The following is a 21,841-nucleotide window of genomic DNA, read 5'->3' as shown; positions in this document are numbered from 1 at the left end:
GTTATTGCTGATGGTGGTGTTGGTGGTGGTGCTAACATAATTACAAGTGGTGTTAGTGTTGGTGATGGTGTTGGTGCTAACATTATTGCTGGTTTTGGTGCTGGTGATGGTGTTAACATGATTACAGACGGCATTTGTGTTGGTGATGGTGTTGGCACTAATGTTATTGGTAGTTTTGGTGGTGGTATTGGTGGTGCTAACATGATTACTGACTGGTGGTGTTAGTGTTGGTGGTGGTATTGGCACTAATGTTATTACTGGTTTTGGTTTTGATGTTGGTGGTGCTAACATGATTACTGGTAGTGTTAGTGTTTTTGTTGGTGTTAACATTGTTACATTATTACATTATCGGCGTTTGTACTAATGTACTATTTGGTGGTGTTGGTGTTGGTGTTAATGCTATTGCTGATGGTGGTGTTGGTGTTGGTGTTACATGATTACAGGTGGTATTTGTATTGGTGATGGTGTTGGTGCTAGTGTTATTAGTTTTGGTGGTGGTGGTATTGTTGGCATTGCTACTAGTGGTGATGTTGGTGGTGGTGGCGTTTGTACTAATGTTATTACTGGTTTTGGTGGTACTGGTGTTGGCAATGTTACTGGTGTTGTAGGTGGTGGCATTTGTACTAATGTTATTACTAGTTTTGGTGGTGGTGGTGGTATTGTTGGCATTGCTATTGGTGTTGGTGTCGGTGGTGTTTGTACTAACGTTGTTACTGGTTTTGGTGTTGTTGTTGACATTATTACTGGTGTTGGTGTTGGTGGTGTTTGTATTAATGTTATTACTGGTTTTGGTGTTATTGTTGTTGACATTGTTACTGGTGATGGTGGTGGTGGTGTTTGTACTAATGTTATTACTGGTTTTGCTGTTGTCATTGTTGACATTGTTACTGGTGATGGTGGTGTTGGTGTTGGTGTTGGTGGCATTTGTACTAATGTTATTACTGGTTTTGGTGTTGTTGTTGACATTGTTACTGGTGGTGTTGGTGTTGGTGGTGGTGGCATTTGTACTAATGTTATTACTGATTTTGGTGTTGTTGACATTGTTACTGGTGGTGGTGGTGGTGGCATTTGTACTAATGTTATTACTGGTTTTGGTGTTGCTGACATTGTTACTGGTGGTGTTGGTGGTGGTGGTGTTTGTACTAATGTTATTACTGGTTTTGGTGTTGACATTGTTACTGGTGGTGGTGGTGGTGGTGGCATTTGTACTAATGTTATTACTGGTTTTGGTGGTAGTGGTGTTGCTAACATTATTCTGGTTTTGATGGTGGTGGTATTGGTGTTGACATTGTTACTGGTGGTGTTGGTGGTGTTGGTGGCATTTGTACTAATGTTATTACTGGTTTTGGTGGTGGTGGTGTTGCTAACATTATTCTGGTTTTGATGGTGGTGGTATTGGTGTTGACATTGTTACTGGTGGTGTTGGTGGCATTTGTACTAATATTATTACTGGTTTTGGTGTTGCTGACATTGTTACTGGTGGTGTTGCTGTTGGTGGTGGTGGCGTTTGTACTAATGTTATTACTGGTTTTGGTTTTGCTGACATTGTTACTGGTGGTGTTGCTGTTGGTGGTGGTGGAGTTTGTACTAATGTTATTACTGGTTTTGGTGTTGTTGACATTGTTACTGGTGGTGGTGGTGGTGGTGGCATTTGTACTAATGTTATTACTGGTTTTGGTGTTGCTGACATTGTTACTGGTGGTGGTGGTAGTGGTGGCATTTGTACTAATGTTATTACTGGTTTTGGTGTTGTTGACATTGTTACTGGTGGTGTTGGTGGTAGTGGTGGCATTTGTACTAATGTTATTACTGGTTTTGGTGTTGTTGACATTGTTACTGGTGGTGGTGGTGGTGGCGTTTGTACTAATGTTATTACCGGTTTTGGTGTTGCTGACATTGTTACTGGTCATGTTGGTGTTGTTGGTGGTGGCATTTGTACTAATGTTATTACTGGTTTTGGTGTTGTTGACATTGTTACTGGTGATGGTGGTGGTGGCGTTTGTACTAATGTTATTACTGGTTTTGGTGTTGTTGTTGACATTGTTGCTGGTGGTGTTGGTGGCATTTGTACTAATGTTATTACTGGTTTTGGTGGTGGTGGTGTTGCTAACACTATTCTGGTTTTGGTGGTGGTGGTGATAGCCGTGCTGACACTGTTGCTCGTGTTGTTAGTGTTAATTTGAGGGACGCTGTTGTTTTCTGGGCGTAGCAGCCACCTAGCCATGCTGAAACAATGCCCTGGCCAACATCCCTTCAGCAGTCCAGCCAGACTTATCTGACGGCATCTGTACCCTGCGGCCATGCCTGTGTGCTTTCTTTGGCATCTGACTTTCTTTGCCACTCCTTATTTTCCTTTCAAAAAACTCCAACATGGACTGCCAAGCATATGGCCACAGTTGATTCAGGTTAGGAAGCGGATCAGGGTGTCTGGTAAGGCTACTAAGTGAGGTCCTTCAGTTTGGTGAGAAGCGGGGGCAACCTAGGATGGGGGTGAGACCTGGGGAAGGCAAGGCCCACAGAGCCTTCCCCATGGGGCCTTCTCCTCCCCTCCAGGTCCCCTCAGCCCCCTCCCCACCCCCACCTTTCTGTCCATCCTTGTTTGTTCTCCAATCCACTTATTCAGCAGACTCACTGGGAACCTTTGGTGCCAGATCTTGAGGTACAGAGATAAATATGGCACTATTTTAGATCACAAGTGGCTGTGAGCCCCTTGAGTACAGGGAGCTGGCCTGCCTTGTTCATCACAGCATTCCCAGCACCTGTTGAATGAATGAATGAGTAAATGAATGAATGCACAGATGCAGCCATGCCACCCCCATCTCAGGGTGCTCACACACTGGTGAGACCATTGGTGGCTGCAGTGGTGTGGAGCCCGAGGGAGGGAGGGATGGACTCTGCCTAAGGGGTCCCGGGAAGCTTTCCTCAAGAGGTGGGTCTTGACCTGGACATGACAGGGACCCGGGCAGGAGGAGGGAAGAGAGAAACGTCCTGCATCTGCAGAAACCATCCTTTTACCTGGGCCACCTGACCTCGCTTCTTCCCCTCCCCACTTCCTGAGACTAGGTGGAGGGTGATGGTCACTGAGCGCAGGGCCCTGGTGAGCGGCCTCTTTGGGTTGGGGTGGAGTGGGTCTTGGTCAAAGCCTCGCTTGAAGGTGCTAGCATGGGCCCAAGTGCAGCTTGGGGATGTCCTGGAATCCTCACGGAGCCCAGAAGGGTCCTTAGAAACTGGCCACTCGAATGGTTCCCAAACTGGGTTCCTTGAGGCCTTGGGATTCCACTGAGGCACCTCTGTAAATGAGAAGGGGACTGAAGGCCGCACCTCTATTCCGTCTTCCCATGTTCCCCTTCCATGGCTTCTTGTTGTTCTTAAGGATCAAAATCCTTACCGTGATGGACAGGGGTCATGGCCCAGCCCCTGGGCCTTTTGGTCTTCCCCGCATGCCAGCTTCCCAGTCCCAGCCTTGCTGTTTCCTGAATCTGGGACATCCAGTGGATTCCTATGTGTCCAGGTCTTTGCTTCCTCAGGGAAGCCTCCTGATCCCCCAGGAGGACCCTGCCCCATCCTCCCATCCCCTGGCACCCAGGTCTGCCCCTGGCACCCTTTCACTGCTGTCTCACATTCCTTATTGAAATCGTTTGTTCTCTGCCTTCCCACCCTTGGTCAGCTCCAGGGGTCAGGAAGGAGGCCCGTCTCCTTTGCTGCTCTGTGCCCAGGGCCCAGTTCAGGGCCCACAGCAGGAGGTGCTCAGTGAATTCTTGAAATAAACGGTCTCATCCAGCCCCTTGGATTGTAGATGGACTGAGGTCTACAGTGGGATGTGACTGCCCCAGGTTCATGCAGCAGGCCAGCAGCAGAGGCAGCCTGTGCGTCGTCTGTCCCAGCCTCCTCTCACTGGTCCCTGTGACCTCTCCAGGGCTCTTCTCTCATCTTCCCTGGATGGACCCTCTCCTGTTCTGCCCCCTACTCCCTGTCTTAATCCTTGCACTTCCTCTGAACACTCCCTGGAACATCTGCAAGCTGGGATGGGCATGAGAAGCTGGCAGTGGCTTAGTCTTCCACTGGAACGCAGGAAGTGCCCCCACCCCCAGCTCTGACCACTTGGCCTGGACCCCTCTTCTCTAAGCCCCAGCCTGGGAAATGCTTCCCTGGCTCCATTGTGGTATTCCTGGCCCAGCCTTGCCAAAAGCCTCAGAGGGTGAAGGCTGGGACATGGCGGGCAGGGGGTGCTGGCATCCATGCCCTCATGGGTGAGGTTGGGGTATTTTCGGGAAGCGGCTTCCTGTCCCAGCTGCAAGAGGCGGTCAGGGCGGAGAGGACTTGGTCAGGAGTGGCTGGTAGCCAGGGTCGGATGAATGATGATACTGTAGAGACCAGACCACTTCTGGGAAACACCCTTGAAAATCGATTCTTGGTGCGAAAAACCAGCAGGCAAAGCGGGGTCTAGTGGGGTCTTTCGGGGTCTCGTGGGCTGTGGCATATTCCCCTCTTTCCTTGGGCTGCCATTCCCAGGGAGGCTCGGTTCCACCCAGTTCTGCCAGCTTCCCAAGGAACCACTGCCCATCGCGATGTACAAGGCTGCCGCCAGCGGGCAGGGACAGGGACAAGAACAACAATAAGTGTGATGTTTACTTCGCACTTCCCATCCCGCCTTGCTCCAGGAGGGACTGAGGCAGCTTTCAGTTTTGCAAAGGATCAGAGGCTCTCACAAAGCGGATACACGGGGCAAATGTCGGTGGAATATTACCAACTTATTCCACTGGGTCTTCACAACAACCTTGACAAGTGGGAGGTATTATTAATTCCCCCCCCCCCTTTTTTTTTTGTTGAGACGGAGTTTCGCTCTTGTTGCCCAGGCTGGAGTGCAATGGCGCGATCTCGGCTCACTGCAACCTCCACCTCCCGGGTTCAAGTGATTCTCCTGCCTCAGCCTCCTGAATAGCTGAGATTACAGACATGCACCACCATGCCCAGCTAATTTTGTATTTTTAGTAGAGACGGGGTTTCTCCATGTTGGTCAGGCTGGTTTTGAACTCCTGACCTCAGGTGATCCTCCCACCTCGGCCTTCCAAAGTGCTAGGATTGCAGGCGTGAACCACGACGCCCAGGCTACTAATTCTCATTTTGCAGATGAGGAATCTGAGGCCCCCAGGTTAAGAGTTTTGTGCCAGGGCTCCTAGGTGTGAGCAGACCTGGGGCTTTGACTTCAGACCCCACTGTCCACAGTGGGTGAGTAGGGGGTGCATGTGGCAGAAGGCCCGGAAGGCAGCTCCCGTCCTGGGCAGCCAGGAGAGTGTCCAGGAGACAGAAATCGCAGACTGTGGTGCCACTGGTTCCAGAACAAACAGGCAACCCACCAAGAAACACTTTCTAGTGTTTGCTTCTTTTTTCTTTTGATGATTACAGTAAGGCATGCTTATTAGAAGAAATATAGCGAAGTAGAAAGAAAAAAATAAACAATACCACCCAACGGCAAATGAGACTGAAACAGGTGAGGGGCGAGATGGGTGGGCAGAGGGGAAAGCAGGACACTTTGGGCTTAAATTTCTCTTCTGCCCCTGGGACAGCGACCCCAATTTCCTGAGACTCAGTTTCCTTTTTTGTAAGATGGGAATAAGCATCCCTTTCAACACCACAGGAGGGTCGTCTGAATAAGATGAGCCGATGTTTGAAAAGTGCCTTTCACGGAGCACGTGATCAGGGTGCAAGTCTCCCATGCTGTTATTACAGAAGAGTGGCCCCCATCTTCCCCACCACCATTACCCCATCATTAGAGCCATGCTGTATAGATGTTTGAATCCTGCTTTAAATAAATCTTTATTTCAAAATCACTACGGATTCGCAGGGATTTGCAAAGACAGTACAGAGGGGTTCCATGTACCTGTCAGTTTTTCCCCAATAATGACATCTTATAAGCTCTCGTTTGGTGTCAAAGTCAGGCAGTTGACATGGGACAATGTGTTGTATAGTTCTTTTGTTTTTTTGAGGCAGAGTCTTGCTCTGTCGCCTAGGCCGGAGGGCAGTGGGGTGATCTCAGCCCATTGCAACCTCCACCTCCAGGATTCAAGCGATTCTCCTGTCTCAGCCTCCCGAGTAGCTCAGACTACAGGCGTGTGCCACCATGCCCGGCTAATTTTTGTATTTTTAGTAGAGACAGGGTTTCACCATATTTGGCAAGCTCGTCTTGAACTCCTAACCTCAAGTGATCCGCCCGCCTCGGCCTCCCAAAGTGCTGGGATTACAGGCGTGAACCACCATGCTCAGCCAGTTCCCTGTCATTTTATCACATGTGTAGATTTGTGTATCCACCACCACAACCAAGATATGGAACACAAAGACCCCTGTCCTGTCCCTTTATAATCACACTCTCCTTTTTCCTGCAACCGTCCCAAACCCCTGGCCATCCCTAATCTGTCGATCTTTGATTTCATCATTACGAGAGCATTATAGAATTGAACTCACACAGCATGTGACTTTGAGTTGGCTTTAAAAAAAATAAATCCAGCATATTTTTTTAATTTTAATTTTTTTTTTTTTGAGTCAGGGTTTTGCTCTGTTACCCAGGCTGGAGTGCAGTGGTGTGATCTTAGTTCACCGCAGCCTCATCCTCCTCAGTTCAAGCAATCCTTCTACCTCAGCCTCCAGTGTAGCTGGGGCTAAAGGCCACCACTCCTGGCTAATTTTTGTTAAGTTTTTTTTTGGGGTTTTTTTTTTTTTTTTTTTTTTTTTTTGGTAGAGGTGGGGTTTTTGCCATGTTGCCCAGGCTGATCTCAAACACCTGGACTCAAGGGAGTCACTGGCCTTGGACTCCCAAAGTGCTGGGATTATAGGAGTGAGCCACTATGCCCAGCCCCAGCATGACTCTTTAGAGATTCGCCCAGGTGCTGCATGTATCAATCGCCGATTCCTTGTCATTGCTGAGTATGATTCCATGGGATAGGTGGGCCACTGTGTGCTAACCATGTGTCCACTGAAGGCATTTTGGTTGTTTCCAACTTTTGGCCAATACAGATACAGCTGTTATGAATGTGTGTGCACAGCTTCTGCATGGACGTCAGTGTTCCTGTCTCTGGGATAGATGTCTGGGAGCGCCATTGCTGCGTTGTGTGGTATGTGTAGCTTTGGTTTTTAAAGAAACTGCTAAAGTTGGTGGCAAGTGGCAAGAGCTGAGGCAGCAGAGACAGAGGCTGAGGGACAGGACATGGGTGATTTGTGCTGGAAAGATCTCTCCAGTCACAGAGAGGGCCAGGGTGAGTGGAGAAAGAGCCAGGGAGATGGTGGAGACCCTGGATATCCAGGAACCCCTGCCGTAAACTGGGGGAGCCCCCAAAATGTCTGATCCCCTCCCTTTGCAGTCATGGAAGTGAGCCTTGGAGAAGGCGAGTGACCGGCCCGAGGTCACACGGAACCGTGGTTGCAGATCCAGAATGAGAGTGAAGAAGGGGGAGGCTGAGTGAGCTCCTGGCCCCATGACGGATGGCAGAGGCACCACTCCAGGAGCCCGTGCCCTGCCCGTATCTTCCACTACCCATTCCCCAACCTGCCCCAGCATTCCCAGCAGAGCTTGGACAGTCACATTGCTGAGACCCCGGTTGCTAAGTCTCTCCCAAGCTTACAGGAGTAAGCTTCCCGCTCAGGCCTACTCCAGAGACCACCTTCTTGGGCAACAGCCAGAATTCCCAGTTAAAATCTGATGTAACTAATGGAAGCTGATGGCCAAAAGGTCTCTCTGTGAATCGGGACCTAATCAGAGGCGCCTGCAGCCACAGCTGGGCCGTGGGAAGGATGCGGCCCACAGTGCTGGTCTGCCTGGCACCCCTCCTGCCATGACCACAGAAGAAGAAGCCTAAGTTCCAGACTGTGGGGTCTTCATGGACCCCCATTTGTTCAATCCACAAAGATTTACTGAAGGCAGCCATGTGCCAGGTGCTGGCAATACAGCTGTGACCTAGACTGATGTGAGCTGGCAGCCTAAAAGCGGCGGGGGGGTGGGGGGGTGGTGGTGGTGGTAATCAGGTAGGCAGTGCCCTCTCCACGGGAGACAACACACTTGGAGAGTGGGGCAGGGAGGGGGATGGACGCTGCCCTGGAGAGAGTGTGCCTGGGCTTGAGATGATGGGATTAGGGAAGGATGAGAAGGAGGGGCCCGGGCAGAGATCTGAGGGAGGGCATTCCAGGCAGGTGGAGCAGCAAAGGCAAAAGCAGAACTTGGAACCAGAAGTCCTGGGTTCAAAGCCCGAGGCTGCCAGGATGTGCTGAGGGGCATGTCAGGGCCTTTTCAGGTCAGGTCACCTATTCGAGTTGGACTCACTCATACTTGCAAACCTTTTTTGTTGTTGTTTGTTTGTTTGTTTTGAGATGGAGTCTCTTTCTGTTGCCCAGGCTGGAGTGCAGTGGTGCAATCTTGGCTCACTGTAACCTCTGCTTCCCGGGTTCAAATGACCCTCCTGCTTCAGCATCCTGAGTAACTGGGATTACAGGTGCATGCCACCACGCCTGGCTAATTTTTTTTTGTGTGTGTGTGTGTGTATTTTTAGTAGAGATGGAATTTCACCATCTTTGTCAGGCTGGTCTCGAACTTCTGACCTCATGATCCACCCGCCTTGGCTTCCCAAAGTGCTGGGATTACATGCGTGAGCCACTGCGTCCAACCCCAAGCCTTCGTTTTTATTTTATTTTACTTGAAGTTCCAGGCTACACGTACAGAATGTGCAGATTTGTTACATAGGCACATTGGTTTTAGAATTAGACAGGATTCTAAAATATGCCACAGTGGTTTGCTCACCTATCAACCGGTCATCTAAGTTTTAAGCCCCACGTGCATTAGGTATTTGTCCTAATCCAAGCCTTAGTTTTGCATAAGGGAAAATGGGGAAAGCCCCACAGGGTGTGGAAGGGGAGCTGAGATTTCAGAGGTGTGGGAAGTCTACCGAAGCCTGCTGGTCTGTGCTGCAGGCAGACAGCAGGCCCAAGCTTTCTGTGCTCTGGCTAATTGAATTAACTCTTAGCACCCGAGCTGCCAATGCCCCCAGCTCTAGGTTTCTCACATTCAGCCAACTACGCAGTAATTTAGGAAAGGGTATTACTGTATTCATCTCTCCAAGGCGTCTGGAGAGAATCATCCCGCAGGTGGCGCCCCAGAGGAGGTAGACCAGATGGCTCCAGGAAGGGCTGGGCCTCTGTTGGTAATTGGGGAGATTAAGAACAGGCAGGTGGAAAAACTGCCATGAGACCCAGAACTCCCCTCCTGTCCTCACTCTGGGGCACCCCCAGAATGATGGGGAGAATCAGCCCCCGTTTGAGGGAGCGACTTGATAGGGGAGGCATAGCAATTGCCCTGATCGAGTTTCCTGTCTGATTCTTAAAAACCAAACCAAAAAGCAGAAACACATACCAAGAAAGATAAAACAGAAATGAGACCTGGTGGCCGTGGACTCGGAGAGAGCATTGGAGAGGGCTTTGTTTTTCGCGAACCCTGGGGCGGGTGGAGAGACTGGACCAGGTGCTCATGGACGGGTGGTGAGTGACGCCGGAGTAAGGGGCTTAGGAGAGCAGGTACTGGAGCCAGACAGCCTGGCTGTGTGGCCTTGGGCCTGCCAATGTGACCTCTTGTATTTCAGTTTCTTTCATCTTCAAAACGGGAGATTGTGGAGCTTGAATGAATTCATATCTTCCCAAGAGCTTGGCACGTCATAAGTGCTTGGCAAGTAGGTATTATTTGGGTTATTTCTGCTCTCCCCGCTTTGCAGCTGAGAAGACAGGCTCAGGGAGAGGCAGTCATTCGCCTGAAGCCCCTCAGCTTGCCGGTGGCTGCACCGGGACTTGAACCCAGACACCCTGACTGTGTGTCGGGTCATCTGTTCCCTGTGCCGACCGCTTTCCCACTATGGCCGCATCATTGACTGTCCAAGACCCTCACAATTGCTTGGTGAAGCCATCCAGGGAGGGATTGGAGCCCCATTCTGCAGTTGAGAACTCGAGGCCCAGAGAACACTGTCTCCATCCAGGAACCATGCCTTGTTCCCGGTGGCATCCCCAGCCCTGGGCACACAGGCTGTGATCAGACAGGGCTTGTTAAGTTGGAGACGAAAAGAAGAAGGAATGGGGGGTGAGGGTTGGGGGTAGATAGGGAACTTCGGATGATTTATCTAACGCATGGACAACCAGATAACAATCGAATCCATTTCTTCTGCTCCCAGGCTAGCCTCTCTCTCCCTCTGCCACACGGCCCATCCCAGATTCAGACATCTGAATTGGGCTTCCGCCCCAGGCCCCTCCTCTGGGCTGGTGTGTCTCACTTGCAGCCTGCACCCCTAAGCTGGGGAGGTGTATGTGGAGGGGGTGGGCCATGAAGCTTCTGAGCCCGGGTGTGGAGGCTGCGTGCTCAGGGCCTTGGGAAACCTCACACCTGGCTGGGGAAGATGACGAGCGCAGCAGAACAGTGTCTGTGACGTCTTGTGAATTAATCTGAGCGTCCTGGGCCCCGGGCAGTACAAGAGGTGGCAGCGGGGGGAATCCTGTCTCCAGTCTTGATTAAATCAGAACGCGCTGCCAGTCCATGCCCATTAGCACAGCCAGAGAGGGCAGCTAAGGTGGGGAAGATGTGGCTAACACGAGGGGAGGGGCACCAGGGCATACGGTGCGGGGCCAGGCAGAGGCTTGGGCAGCCCAGACAGGGCAAGAGTGTACAAAGGGCTCACTGGCCTCTGCCCCCGCATCTGGGCAATGGGGCTCCCCATCCTCAACCACCCTCACCTGGTAATGTAAGCTGCTCCTGGGGGGGTCTTGGCTGAGTACCAGCTGAACAAGTTCACTTGGTCCCTGCAGAACCAGAGGTACTTATTATGCTGTATGCATAGAGGAACCTTCTCAAACTGGGTGGTGTTGGATGAGTAGGAGTTTTCTCGGCTCACTGTCCTTATCTCTTATTTTCTCCACTTCCCAGGGTTGGCTAATTTACACCTCCACGCCTTTGCACATACCATTCTCTCTGGCTTCTTCCTTCCCCTACTGTGCCACCTGGCAAACTCTTACATCTTGTGAAAATAAAAAAGACCGATGCAATGAGAAAAGCAAAGCCTATTTATTCTGAGCTTGCTGTAGCAAGGGAGTCAGCCTCCATCACATGCGTTTTGGCAGAGGTTCAAAGAGAGGAGCGGTAGGGGAAAAAGAGAAGCCTCAGGTGTGTCCTGACGGGAGGCCATGGGCATGGGGAGGCTGGAGCTGGCTAACTAGAAGCGGGGCATCCTGTGTGATTGGTTAGGGGTACACATTTGACTTTCTCTGCTTGGTTGTAAGTTGGAGGCAGGAATAAACATTAGGGAAGCTGTCAGTTACTAATCAGGGCCTGACAGTTTTGGGATCTATTGTTATAGAAGTTACTATTTAGCTTTCTGGATTGTCCCTGGAGATAGCATGTCTGACTTCTAGCAGGCTGGCTTCCTGGGTTGTTTTTTTCTGTTGTAGGTGACGTAGTTTGTTTCCTGGGCAGGGGCTGTGGGTTGTGGGTTAAAGTTCTGTCTTTCTATACGGTCTGGCCATTGTCCATTTGTATATTCAGTCTTTCAACACTGTTCAAGAAAAAAATCAAGGCCCACTGCCTCCAGGAAGCCTTCCCTAGCCTCCAGGATCAGAGTGGGTGTCCTCCTTCCATGCTCCCATACTCCTCTCAAAGGAGGCATCTTGGTCCTTAGGTCAGACTACTACAAGTTTAAATCTCATTTCCTTTCTCATTAGCAGTGGGTGTCGTGACGCTTAACCTCTTGGCTTCCTCCTCTGTAAACTGGAAGATAATAAGAGCACTGTCATGAAGATTAATTGTTTGGAAAACTGTTACTATTATTATTAGCATTATTATTGCCACCAGCCCAGCAAGCATCCGGGTGGTTGGGGATCATTTGTTTCTGAATCTCTTTCCTCTTTAGACTTGGGGTGGGGGGATGCTGGGAGAGAAATATCAGCTCCAGGTCCTGCCACTCCCCATCAACCACCTACCTGGCTTCAAGTGCGGCCCAGGTACTGCACAGATATTCTTACCTGTCGGCCTGACCCCCACGGAACTGGAAGCTCCTTGAAGGCAAAAGTGATTTCTTATTCATCATGGTTATTCCTTTTTGGAGACGGGGTCTGGCTCTGTTGCCCAGGCTGGAGTGCAGTGGCACGATCATAACTCACTGGAACCTCCAACTCCTGGGCTCAAGTGATCCTCCTGCCCCAGCCTCCTGAGTAGCTGGGACTACAGGCGCTTGCACAACCATGCTTGGCTAATTTTTTGTTTTGTAGAGACAGGGTCTCACTTATGTTGCCCAGGCTGGTCTTGAACTCCTGGCCTCAAGTGATCCTCCCACCTCAGCCTTCCACGTGCTGGAGTTAAAGGCATGAACCACTGTGCCTGACCTCCTCTCAGTTCTTAACGCTTAGCTCAAGATCTACCCAGGAATGGGAGCCAAGAGGGAGGTTAACTGATAAGTGAATAAACGAGTAAGTGGATGAAGGAAGGCACAAGATGGTTTCAGATCATCTTTTCCTTCCCTTTCCCCACTCACAGGGATGGGTAGACCTCCCCTCCTTCCTTGGTTCTAACAGGGAGCCTGTGTGTGTGTGTGTGTGTGTGTGTGTGTGTGTGTGTTTATAGCTGGGACCCATGCTCCTTGGGGGAGGTTCATGCTGGCGGAAGTTTGCAGAAATGGGAAGAGGAGGCTGGGGAGGAAACAAGAGCTCCATCAAAGGCAGTCTTGGCCAATTGCTGCTCCCCAGTGGCCGGTCCCCTAGAGGGGATAAGTTCCCCGACACCAGAGGTGTGTGTAATCAGGATCAGAGGTGCCACAGAGCCTTTGTTTCATTCATTCGCTGTTTTTTGGTTTGTTTTTTGAGGCAAAATCTCTCTCTGTTGCCCAGGCTGGAGTGCAGTGGTGCGATCTCAGCTCATATGGATTTTTTTCATATGGATTTCCAATTTCCACTGCTGTTTATTGGGATGTCCAGTTATTGGTGGAGGTAGCGAGGGTGGGGAGGGTGGAAGCTGTGCTGGCTGAGACATTAGGGTTGGGGGCAGGGTGAGCAGAGTTAAGGGACATCTCGTTTTCTTTCATTACCACAGTAGTCAGCTTGGTCTGTCTGCCCCGTGATTTCTGTCTCCTGGACCCTGGGATGTAGCATTTGTCCTCAAACTACTCCTTAGCAGCACTCCATGCCAGGCTATTCTTAAAGAGAAAGCGCCACTGCCCCTCCCACACTGGAAGAGCCTGGTTCCCCAGGGCTTGAAGCTCTGCCTGCCTGAATCCCTGTTCCCGGGGAGTGCTCCTTTCTGGGCAAGACATGGCATTTACTTTCTCATTTGCCCATCCCTCCCTCCTTCTCTCCCTCTCTCTCTCCCTCTTTCTTTCCCTCCCTCCCTCCTTCCCTTCTTCCCTCCTTCCTTCTTTCCTTCCCTCCTTCCTTCCCGACACTCTATGTAAAATCCCCCTGCTCCACTCCTGGTTTTCTTCTTATTTTCTCTTAGTCTTTAGAACTACCAGACATTATGTCTATTTTCTGTATATATTGATTTTACTGATTCTTGACTGAGGTTCCCTTTGTGTACATACAGTAAGATGCACAGGCCTTACACATAAAGTTTGATGAGTTTTAGTAAATTTCAACCTCTGGCCAGGCACAGTGGCTCACGTCTATAATCCCAGCACTGTGGGAGGCCGAGGTGGGTGGATCACCTGAGGTCAGGTGTTCGAGACCAGCCTGGCCAACATGGTGAAGCTCTGTCTCTACTAAAAATACAAAAATTAGCTGGGCATGGTAGCAGGTGCCTGTCATCCCAGCTAATTGGGAGGCTGAGGCAGGAGAATCACTTGAACCCAAGAGGTGGAGGTTGCAGTGAGCTGACACGGGGCCACTGCACTCCAGTAACAAACAAACAGAAAACCACAAAAAAAGCCTACCTCCATGTTACCACCTCCCAAAACAAGATAAACAGTATTTCCACCACCCTAGAGAACCCCTTGTGTCCCTTCCTTCAATCCTCCTTCTGAAGGCAACTGCTGCCCTGATATCTATTTCCATGGATTAGTTTTGCTTGTTCTTGAACTTCATGCAAACAGAATCCTATAGTAACATTATCCATTGGACTTACCTTGCTTATTGCCGTCTTTCTGACTAGGATATAAGCACTGTAGGGATGGATTTTTATTGGTCTTGTTTATTGCTAAATTTCTAGTCTCTAGAACAGTGCCCTAGATTAGATTTCCAGAGGTGCTCAGGCCCAGGTACCTGTCACACTCAATAAAAGATGTGTTGAATAAACAGTTATAGAGTTGCCCTTTCGCTCACCCACATGTTCATTTTTTCTTCTAATGAGAGGCAGGAGAGGAGGTTAAGTGAGCGGGCCCTGAAGTCAGACTGCACCCTGCCTCCATCACACACCTGTTCTCTAAACTGGGCCAAGTCACCTTAGTGTCCTCACTTATAAAGTGGGGATGTGAACGGTTCCAACATCACAGGGTTGCGAAGATCGAAGGAGTTAATGGTTATAAGACAATTTTGTGAGCATTGACTAATTGCTCATTGTTATAATGAATTAATTAGCTGTTTGTTTATTTATCATCTAGACCATTCATTTATTTGTTCAACAAGTGTTTATTGAGGATCTACTTGGTGACATGTGTTGGTGTTAGCACATTGAATGATTAAGTCCTCACTTTCCTGGGGGTTGGAATTTTGGTAGGAGAATGTGTTAGTTAGGGGTACAGTCTAAGCTACTAGAACAAATAAACCCAACAATACAGTGGCTTAAACAACTAGGTCTTTTTTGTTCATTTATTTGTTTGTTTTACCTTGAGTAACATTCCAGAGGTAAGTGGTCCAGGCCTACTAGGGACAACTGTGCCATCCTTAACATGTGGCTTCTACCTCTGGCTCAAAGATAGCTGCTGCAGCTCCTGCCATTTCTTCTGCAACCCAGCAAGCAGGAAGTGGGAAAGGTCAAGATAAATGTCTGTCCTTTCCTTTTAACCAGAAGGATGTGCTATCACTTTTACTCACGTTCCACTGATAAGAACTTAGTCATGTGACCACACGTAGCCAAAAGAAAGTCTTGGGAATGGAATCTCTCAATAATGTTTTTAAGAGTTCAGGATGTAGTGGCCTGAGGCGCTGATCCCAAATCGCCAGGTGAGCCAGGCCCCTTGTGGGGTTGCTTGGGGTATCTCTAAGCTTGGACTACCAGATTTAGCAAACCAAAGACAAGACACCTGGTTAAGTTGAATTTCAAATAAGCAATCATAGTTGAGATATATTTACACCAAAAAGCTATTAGACATGGTTTGTCTTGTGTCCCCACCCAAATCTCATCTCGAATTGTAATCCCCACATGTCAAGGGGGCGGGGGGTGGACTTGTAGTCTCAACCTGTCAAAGGAGGGAGCCGATTAGATCATGGGGGTGGTTCCCGTCTGCTGTTCTTGTGATGGTGAGTGAGCTCTCGTGAGAGCTGAGGGTTTTCTTAAGTGCTTGGAAGTTCCTCCTTCACTCGTCTTTTTCCTGTCGCCTTGTGAAGAAAGTGTCTGTTGCCCCTTCCCCTTCCTTCCACCATGATTGTAAGTTTCCTGAGGCCTCCCCAGCCATGCTGAATTGTGAGTCAATGAAACCTCTTTTCTTTATAAATTACCCAGTCTCAGGCATTTCTTTATAGCAGTGTGAAAATGGATGAATACACTATTCATTGTCTATTTGAAATATTGTATTTTATTTGTCCTTTCTACTCAAAGCTCTTCCTTGGATAAGGCCCAAACCCACTTTCCCTGGGTCCCCCAGTCCATCCCAGCTCTGCCTCTGAAGCCACATGGGACAGATGTATACTCCACAGGACGTAACTCTGTGCTTACTGAGTGATAAGCATTGTAGGCAGACACAGAAGGCTCAGGTGAGGGGCACCTGCCTTCCAGGGCACAGCAGTCTGGATGGGCAGCTGCATCTTTCTCAGGAAGGTGCATTAAACAGAGGCCTGCAGTTTGTCACATGGGACAACCCAGGGGCGCCCATCCCAAGGATTTAACTTTAATAGGCAGAGACCTGCCTGAGAAGCCTTCTTGGAGGAGCTAAGCCTTCTTGGAGGAGCTTTGAGTTTCCATGTGGTGCCAGGGCAAGGCTCAAGTCTTGGAATCACTCCAGCCCAGGGGGAAATCCCAGCTCTGTTCCTTTCTCCCTTCGTGACTGTGGGCAAATCCCTTAACTCTGCAAGTCTGAGTTTTCTCCTCTATAAAATGGGGATCAGAATAGAACTCACCTCACAGGGTGGTGGTGAAGATCAGTTGAGATAATGCTTTTATAATGCACCTGAGACACGTTTATCTTGGAAAATAAGATCTAGACTGATGTCTCTTGCTGCACAATATTCCCATCGGGTTGTTGAAGGGAGCAAAGGATTGGGATTGACATGCGGGAGGCAGAAGATTTTCAAAGCAGGATGGGGTGGGAGGGAGAACAAAGGTGAAGCGGTAAAAGGGGTTGGGGTCGCCATCCTGGGCACCCCAAGTCTGGGCTTGGCATGGTGTGTGGCCAGCTTGGGGACAGATCCAGCAGCACCCCTAAAGGCCAGCAGCACCGTTCCTCCCCTTGTCCCTTCGCCTTGCTCCTGGGCACCCCTCTTGCTCAGTCCCTTGTGCCTCTCAGTTTCAGAGCCCTGCTCTGGCCCAGCCCACCGTGGCCACGGCCACGGCCACAGCCACGCTGTGGAATTTCCAATTTTCAGCTAATGTGCAGGTCGTGACAGAGGCTCAGAGGCCCTGGTCAGACATAATGGCAGAAGAATTGTAAATGTTGCCCTGAGTGAATGGCAATGAGGAAGGGCGGGGAGGGGACATTTTCCATCGGCCGCGGCGTCGAGCCCGGGAATACATTTTCTCTCGGAGTGTGTCGCATTAGATTTCCAGAGGTGCTCAGGCTCCAGGTACATGTCATTAGTAACAGTTTGGACGATAATGAATCCTTTTATTTCTTTTCCTCACAGCTCATGAATACATAACGAGGCCGCGCTCAGGCGCATCTGGCCCGGCCAGTGCCTCTGCCACCTAATCTCATCCCTGCTCCAATATCCAGGCGGCCCAGCTGGGGCCTGCCTTAAAGGAGCCGCTGCCCTTTCCTGCCTGAGGATGCCAGGCCAGCCCAGCACCAGGCACCACCGAGACCCAGGCATGAAGGGGGATGGCAGACCTGGGGAAGGAAGATGTCCTGACACTCTGGATTGCAGTGTATCCAGCAGGTGCTCAACAATGCTTCTTAGTGAATAGTGACTGCTCAGCTGGGAATGGGGCTGTGTGAAGGTGCTACAGAGACCATCTCCTTGAGCTTGGCCAACCACTCTACTAGGAGGGGCTTGTGGTCCCATTTGTGCAGCAGAAGAAACTGAGGCTTAGAAGGGCAGAGGCTCTGTCATGGGTTTAACAAGGTAGGCTGAGCTTGTGCCTAACTGGCTATCATTTAAGGGCATTTGACTAGGTGATTCCTGGTTCTACCGAAGGGTTTCCTACCAAGAATCCAGTTTTGATATGTGTCATGAATCTGACTAGTTCTGTTACTTTCCTGAGCAAATGCTTAGTGGAAGACCAGAAGAGGTAGTTTTTGTTAAGTCGTTTTTCCAGATGTCTACAACCTTCTTTTCCCAAGATTCCCTCCTCCCTCTCCACCCCTTTGACCCACTCTGTTTCCCTTCACTGTGGTTGTCAGTTCCTCAGATTATCATATTGAATCTCACTAGATGGACAATTAAAAAAATAAACTAGCCCGCCACCACACCTGGCTAATTTTTATATTTTTAGTAGAGACGGGGTTTCACCATATTGGTCAGGCTGGTCTTGAACTGCTGATCTCAAGTGATCCACCTGCCTCAGCCTCCCAAAGTGCTGGAATTACAGGTGTGAGCCACCACGCCCGGCCAATTCCACTCTTAAAATCTGTGCAGTGTTGGCGTGAACTTCTGAACACTGGGCCTGGGAAGCAGCTCTGGGAAATGAGGGGTCTGGGCCCCGGAATCAGGCAGACCTGGGTTGGCACCTTGGATCTGCTACTTGCAGCTATGGGATCTGGGCAAGCCATTTGCTTGTTTGTGCCTCAGCTTCCTCGTCTGAAAAATGGGGATGGGACAGTGCAATCTCACAGGGATACTGGGAAGATCCACCTGCTGACGCATGTAAAGCTTTGAAAACAGTGCACTGGAAGGCTCAGGTAGTGTTTAATTTTTTACCAAAAGCGTAGGGGTGGGGTGGGGAAAGGAGGCAGATTAGGCTCCATCATGACTTCATCGCCTCCACCATCCTCCTTTCACCACCTCCCCCACCATCATTGCTATTTTGACCCTCACCCCAGCTCCCAAGAAGCAATGGCCTGGGACCCAGATACAGGTGCCTGGAATACCTGCAGCCCCATCAGGCCTAGGCTGATGGCACACACCTGGCTTGGGACGTGCTGACACCACCACATTCTATCAGGAATGCAGAGCTCCCCAAGGAACTTAGATCCAACTGGGATCACCCATGGTGTCACGTGGTCATGGGGGTGAGTTCCCAGGCTCTAACCTGACTATTGTTTGTTGAGCACCTACTACATGCCAGTCCTGAAGCTAAGTGCTTTATATTTACCTCAAGTAATGCTCACAAAATTCCTGAAAGGAAGGCATCATCATTCCTTTTATTTTTATTTATTTATTTATTTATTTATTTATTTATTTATTTATTTATTAAGATGGGGTTTCACCATGTTGGTCAGGCTGGTCTTGAACTCCCGACCTCAGGTGATCCGCCTGCCTTTGCCTCCAGAGTGCTTGGATTACAGGCGTGAGCCACCATGCCCGGCCGGTAATCATTCCTTTTATATGGACAAGTAAACTGGGCTCAGAGAGGTTAAATAATTTGCCCGAGCTCACACAGCAGGTGCAAAGAAGAGCCTGGATTCAAACCTGGATCTATCTGACTCCAAAATCCATGATCTTAACCATGGTACAGCACTATGGCCACTTCTTGTCCCTGAAGTTCCACTCTGGCTAAGAATCTTCCTAGATTAAGGACAGAGGGGGTGTAAATGTCCCCTGTCCTCTTGCTGGCATCTGTACCCACTTGTCCCATGATCCGAGGCTTGTCTTAAATAGACAAGCAAGGCTTATGGGAGGCTTGTCTCAATGCCTTTAGGTCCAAGCATCTGGAAGGGAGACTTGGCCCTGGAAGGCTCAGGAATGCAGGGAGCTGGGCGTCGGTGCCTCGGTGTCCAGCCCGGTGCCTTTAGGTACCAGTACCTTTGACCTAGACTTTGGCACCCCACTTTTGCTCTTGGCACCACACACTTGTAGGGAGACAGTGTGGTCTGGGGAAGAAACACCCTTGGGAAGCTAAGGAGGCCTCGATCACAGCCCCAGCTCAGCTGCCTCTTAGCTCTGTGGCCTTCTGCCAAGTGGTCCCTCTGCAGCTCAGCATCCTTGTTTATTGAATGGGGATGGTAGCACTGCTTCCCAGGCAGATACTGCACATACTGAGAACGAGGCTCAGTAGACCCCGGAACTCAGTAAACTTGGCAGCTCTCAGTAAACATTAACTGATTGATAGGGTTTGGATCTGTGTCCCACCAAATCTCACATTGAAATGTAGCCCCCAGGCTGCGTGCGGTGGCTCACACCTGTAATCCCAGCATTTTGGGAGGCTGAGGTGGGCAGATCACCTGAGGTCGGGAGTTCAAGACGAGCCTGACCAACATGGTGAAACCCCCATCTCTACTAAAAATAGAAAATCAGCCTGTGTGGGGGCACATGCCTGTAATTCCAGCTACTCAGGATGCTGAGGCAGGAGAATTGCTTGAACCCGGGAGGCAGAAGTTGCGGTGAGCTGGGATGGCCCCATTGCACTCCAGCCTGGGTGACAAGAGTGAAACTCTGTCCAAAAAAAAAAAAGGAAAGAAAGAAAGAAGGAAGGAAGGAAGGGAAGGAGGGAGGGAGGAAGGAAAGAAAGAAAAAAAAAGAAAGAGAAAGAAAGAAAGAAAAAAAGAAAGAAAGAAGAAATGTAGCCCCCAGTGTCAGAGGTGAGGCCGGGAGGGAGGTGATTGGCTCCCGGGGTGGATTTCTCATGAATGGCTTAGGACTATTCCCTTGGTGCTGTCTTTGCAGCAGTGAGTTCTCCTGAGATCTGGTTGTTTAAAGTGTGTGGTGCCTCCTCCTACCCCTTGCTTCTGCTCCGCTTCACCTCCTGCCACGAGTAAAAGCTTCCTGAGACTCCCCAAGGGCCAAGTAGATGCCAGCATCATGCTTTCTGTATAGTCTACAGAACTGTGAGCCAATTAAACTTCTTTTCTTTATAAATTATCCAGTCTCAGGTATTTCTCTTTTTTTGAGATAAGGTCTCACTCTGTCACACAGGCTGGAGTGCAGTGGCACGATCTCAGCTCACTGCAACCTCTGCTTCCTGGGTTCAAGAGATTGTCCTGCCTCAACCTCTCAAGTAGCTGGAACTCCAGGCACATGCCACCACACCTGGCTAATTTTTGTATTTTTTGGTAGAGTGGGGTTTCACTGTGTTGACCAGGCTGGTCTCAAATTCCTGGCCTCAAGTGATTCTCCTGCCTCAGCCTCCCAAAGTGCTGAAATTACAGACATGAGCCACCATGCCCAGCCCAGTCTCAGGCATTTCTTTAGAGCAATGAAAGAATGGCCTAACACAACTATGATTTTAATCAGTTATTCTTTGATTTCCTCCTCTTCATGACATAGCCTGTTCATTCAGGGCCCCGTGAACAGAGTCCTTGTTCACCTGCCTCGCGGTGTTCACTCTCTCCTCTCTTTAACCCATTTGGTGAGAGTTGCCCTGGTGACTCTCCTGATAGCCCATCTCTAATCATGACAATGCCATCGTTAGGAACCTTCGATGGCTCCCTCTTGCTTCCAAGACAAAGTCCAAACTGCTTCCCTTGGCATTCAAAGCACTTGAAACATTCCTGAACCTCTGTCCTCACTGTCCAGTCTGAATTCTTACCCCACCCAGGAGAACCTTCTGTCTCCCCGAAAGGCACCCACCCAATGCAGGGGCTGTCCTGCCACCTTGGTTTTGCTACTGCCATGGCCTCTGCCTGAAATGCCTTCTCCACTGCCCACCCTCTCGTTCCAGTTCAGTTTCACCTCCTCCCAGGCAGTTGCATCATCACCAACCTTGCCGAGCCTCTATTTTCTCATCTGTCAAGTGGATACTCACCGTGCCCACATTGTGGCATTTTCTTGAACACCAATGTTCTCCAAGCATAGTAACTGCTTTGAAAGTGGTACCCAACGTGGGGTTTCTTCTCTCTCTCTTTTTTTGAGACCGAGTTTCACTCTTGTTGCCCAGGTTCAAGTGATTCTCCTGCCTCAGCCTCTTGAGTAGCTAGAATTACAGGCATGTGCCATCACCCTTGGCTAAGTTTTTGTATTTTTAGTAGAGACAGGATTTCACTGTGTTGGCCATGGTCTCGATCTCCTGACCTCAAGTGATTCGCCTGCCTTGGCCTCCCAAAGTGCCGGAATTACAGGTATGAGCCACCGCATCTGGCTGGGTTTCTTCTCTTGATCCTCCCAATCCGCCAACACAGAGCAGGCCATGCTGGGTAGCAACAGTGAAGCCCCTGGGACACCTCCGTGGTGAGGACCACCACCCATGCCCCCTGCATAGCCCTTCCCAGGCTCCCTGTTGACTTTGGAACACAACGGGGCTGCCTTGACTGGCCTGGAATTTCAGGCTGAATTGGATGTGACCTGTCCTTAAGGGCTGGCCTCTAAACCAAACCATATTCCCACTGAACTCCCAGTGCCCAGTGACCCCTGGGAGGTGGACGGAGCCTGGCTG

This window comes from Saimiri boliviensis, chromosome 11 (genome assembly GCF_048565385.1).
Source record: "Saimiri boliviensis isolate mSaiBol1 chromosome 11, mSaiBol1.pri, whole genome shotgun sequence".
In the NCBI taxonomy this organism is placed as follows: Eukaryota; Metazoa; Chordata; class Mammalia; order Primates; family Cebidae; genus Saimiri; species Saimiri boliviensis.
Note: the sequence above shows the minus strand (reverse complement) of the source record.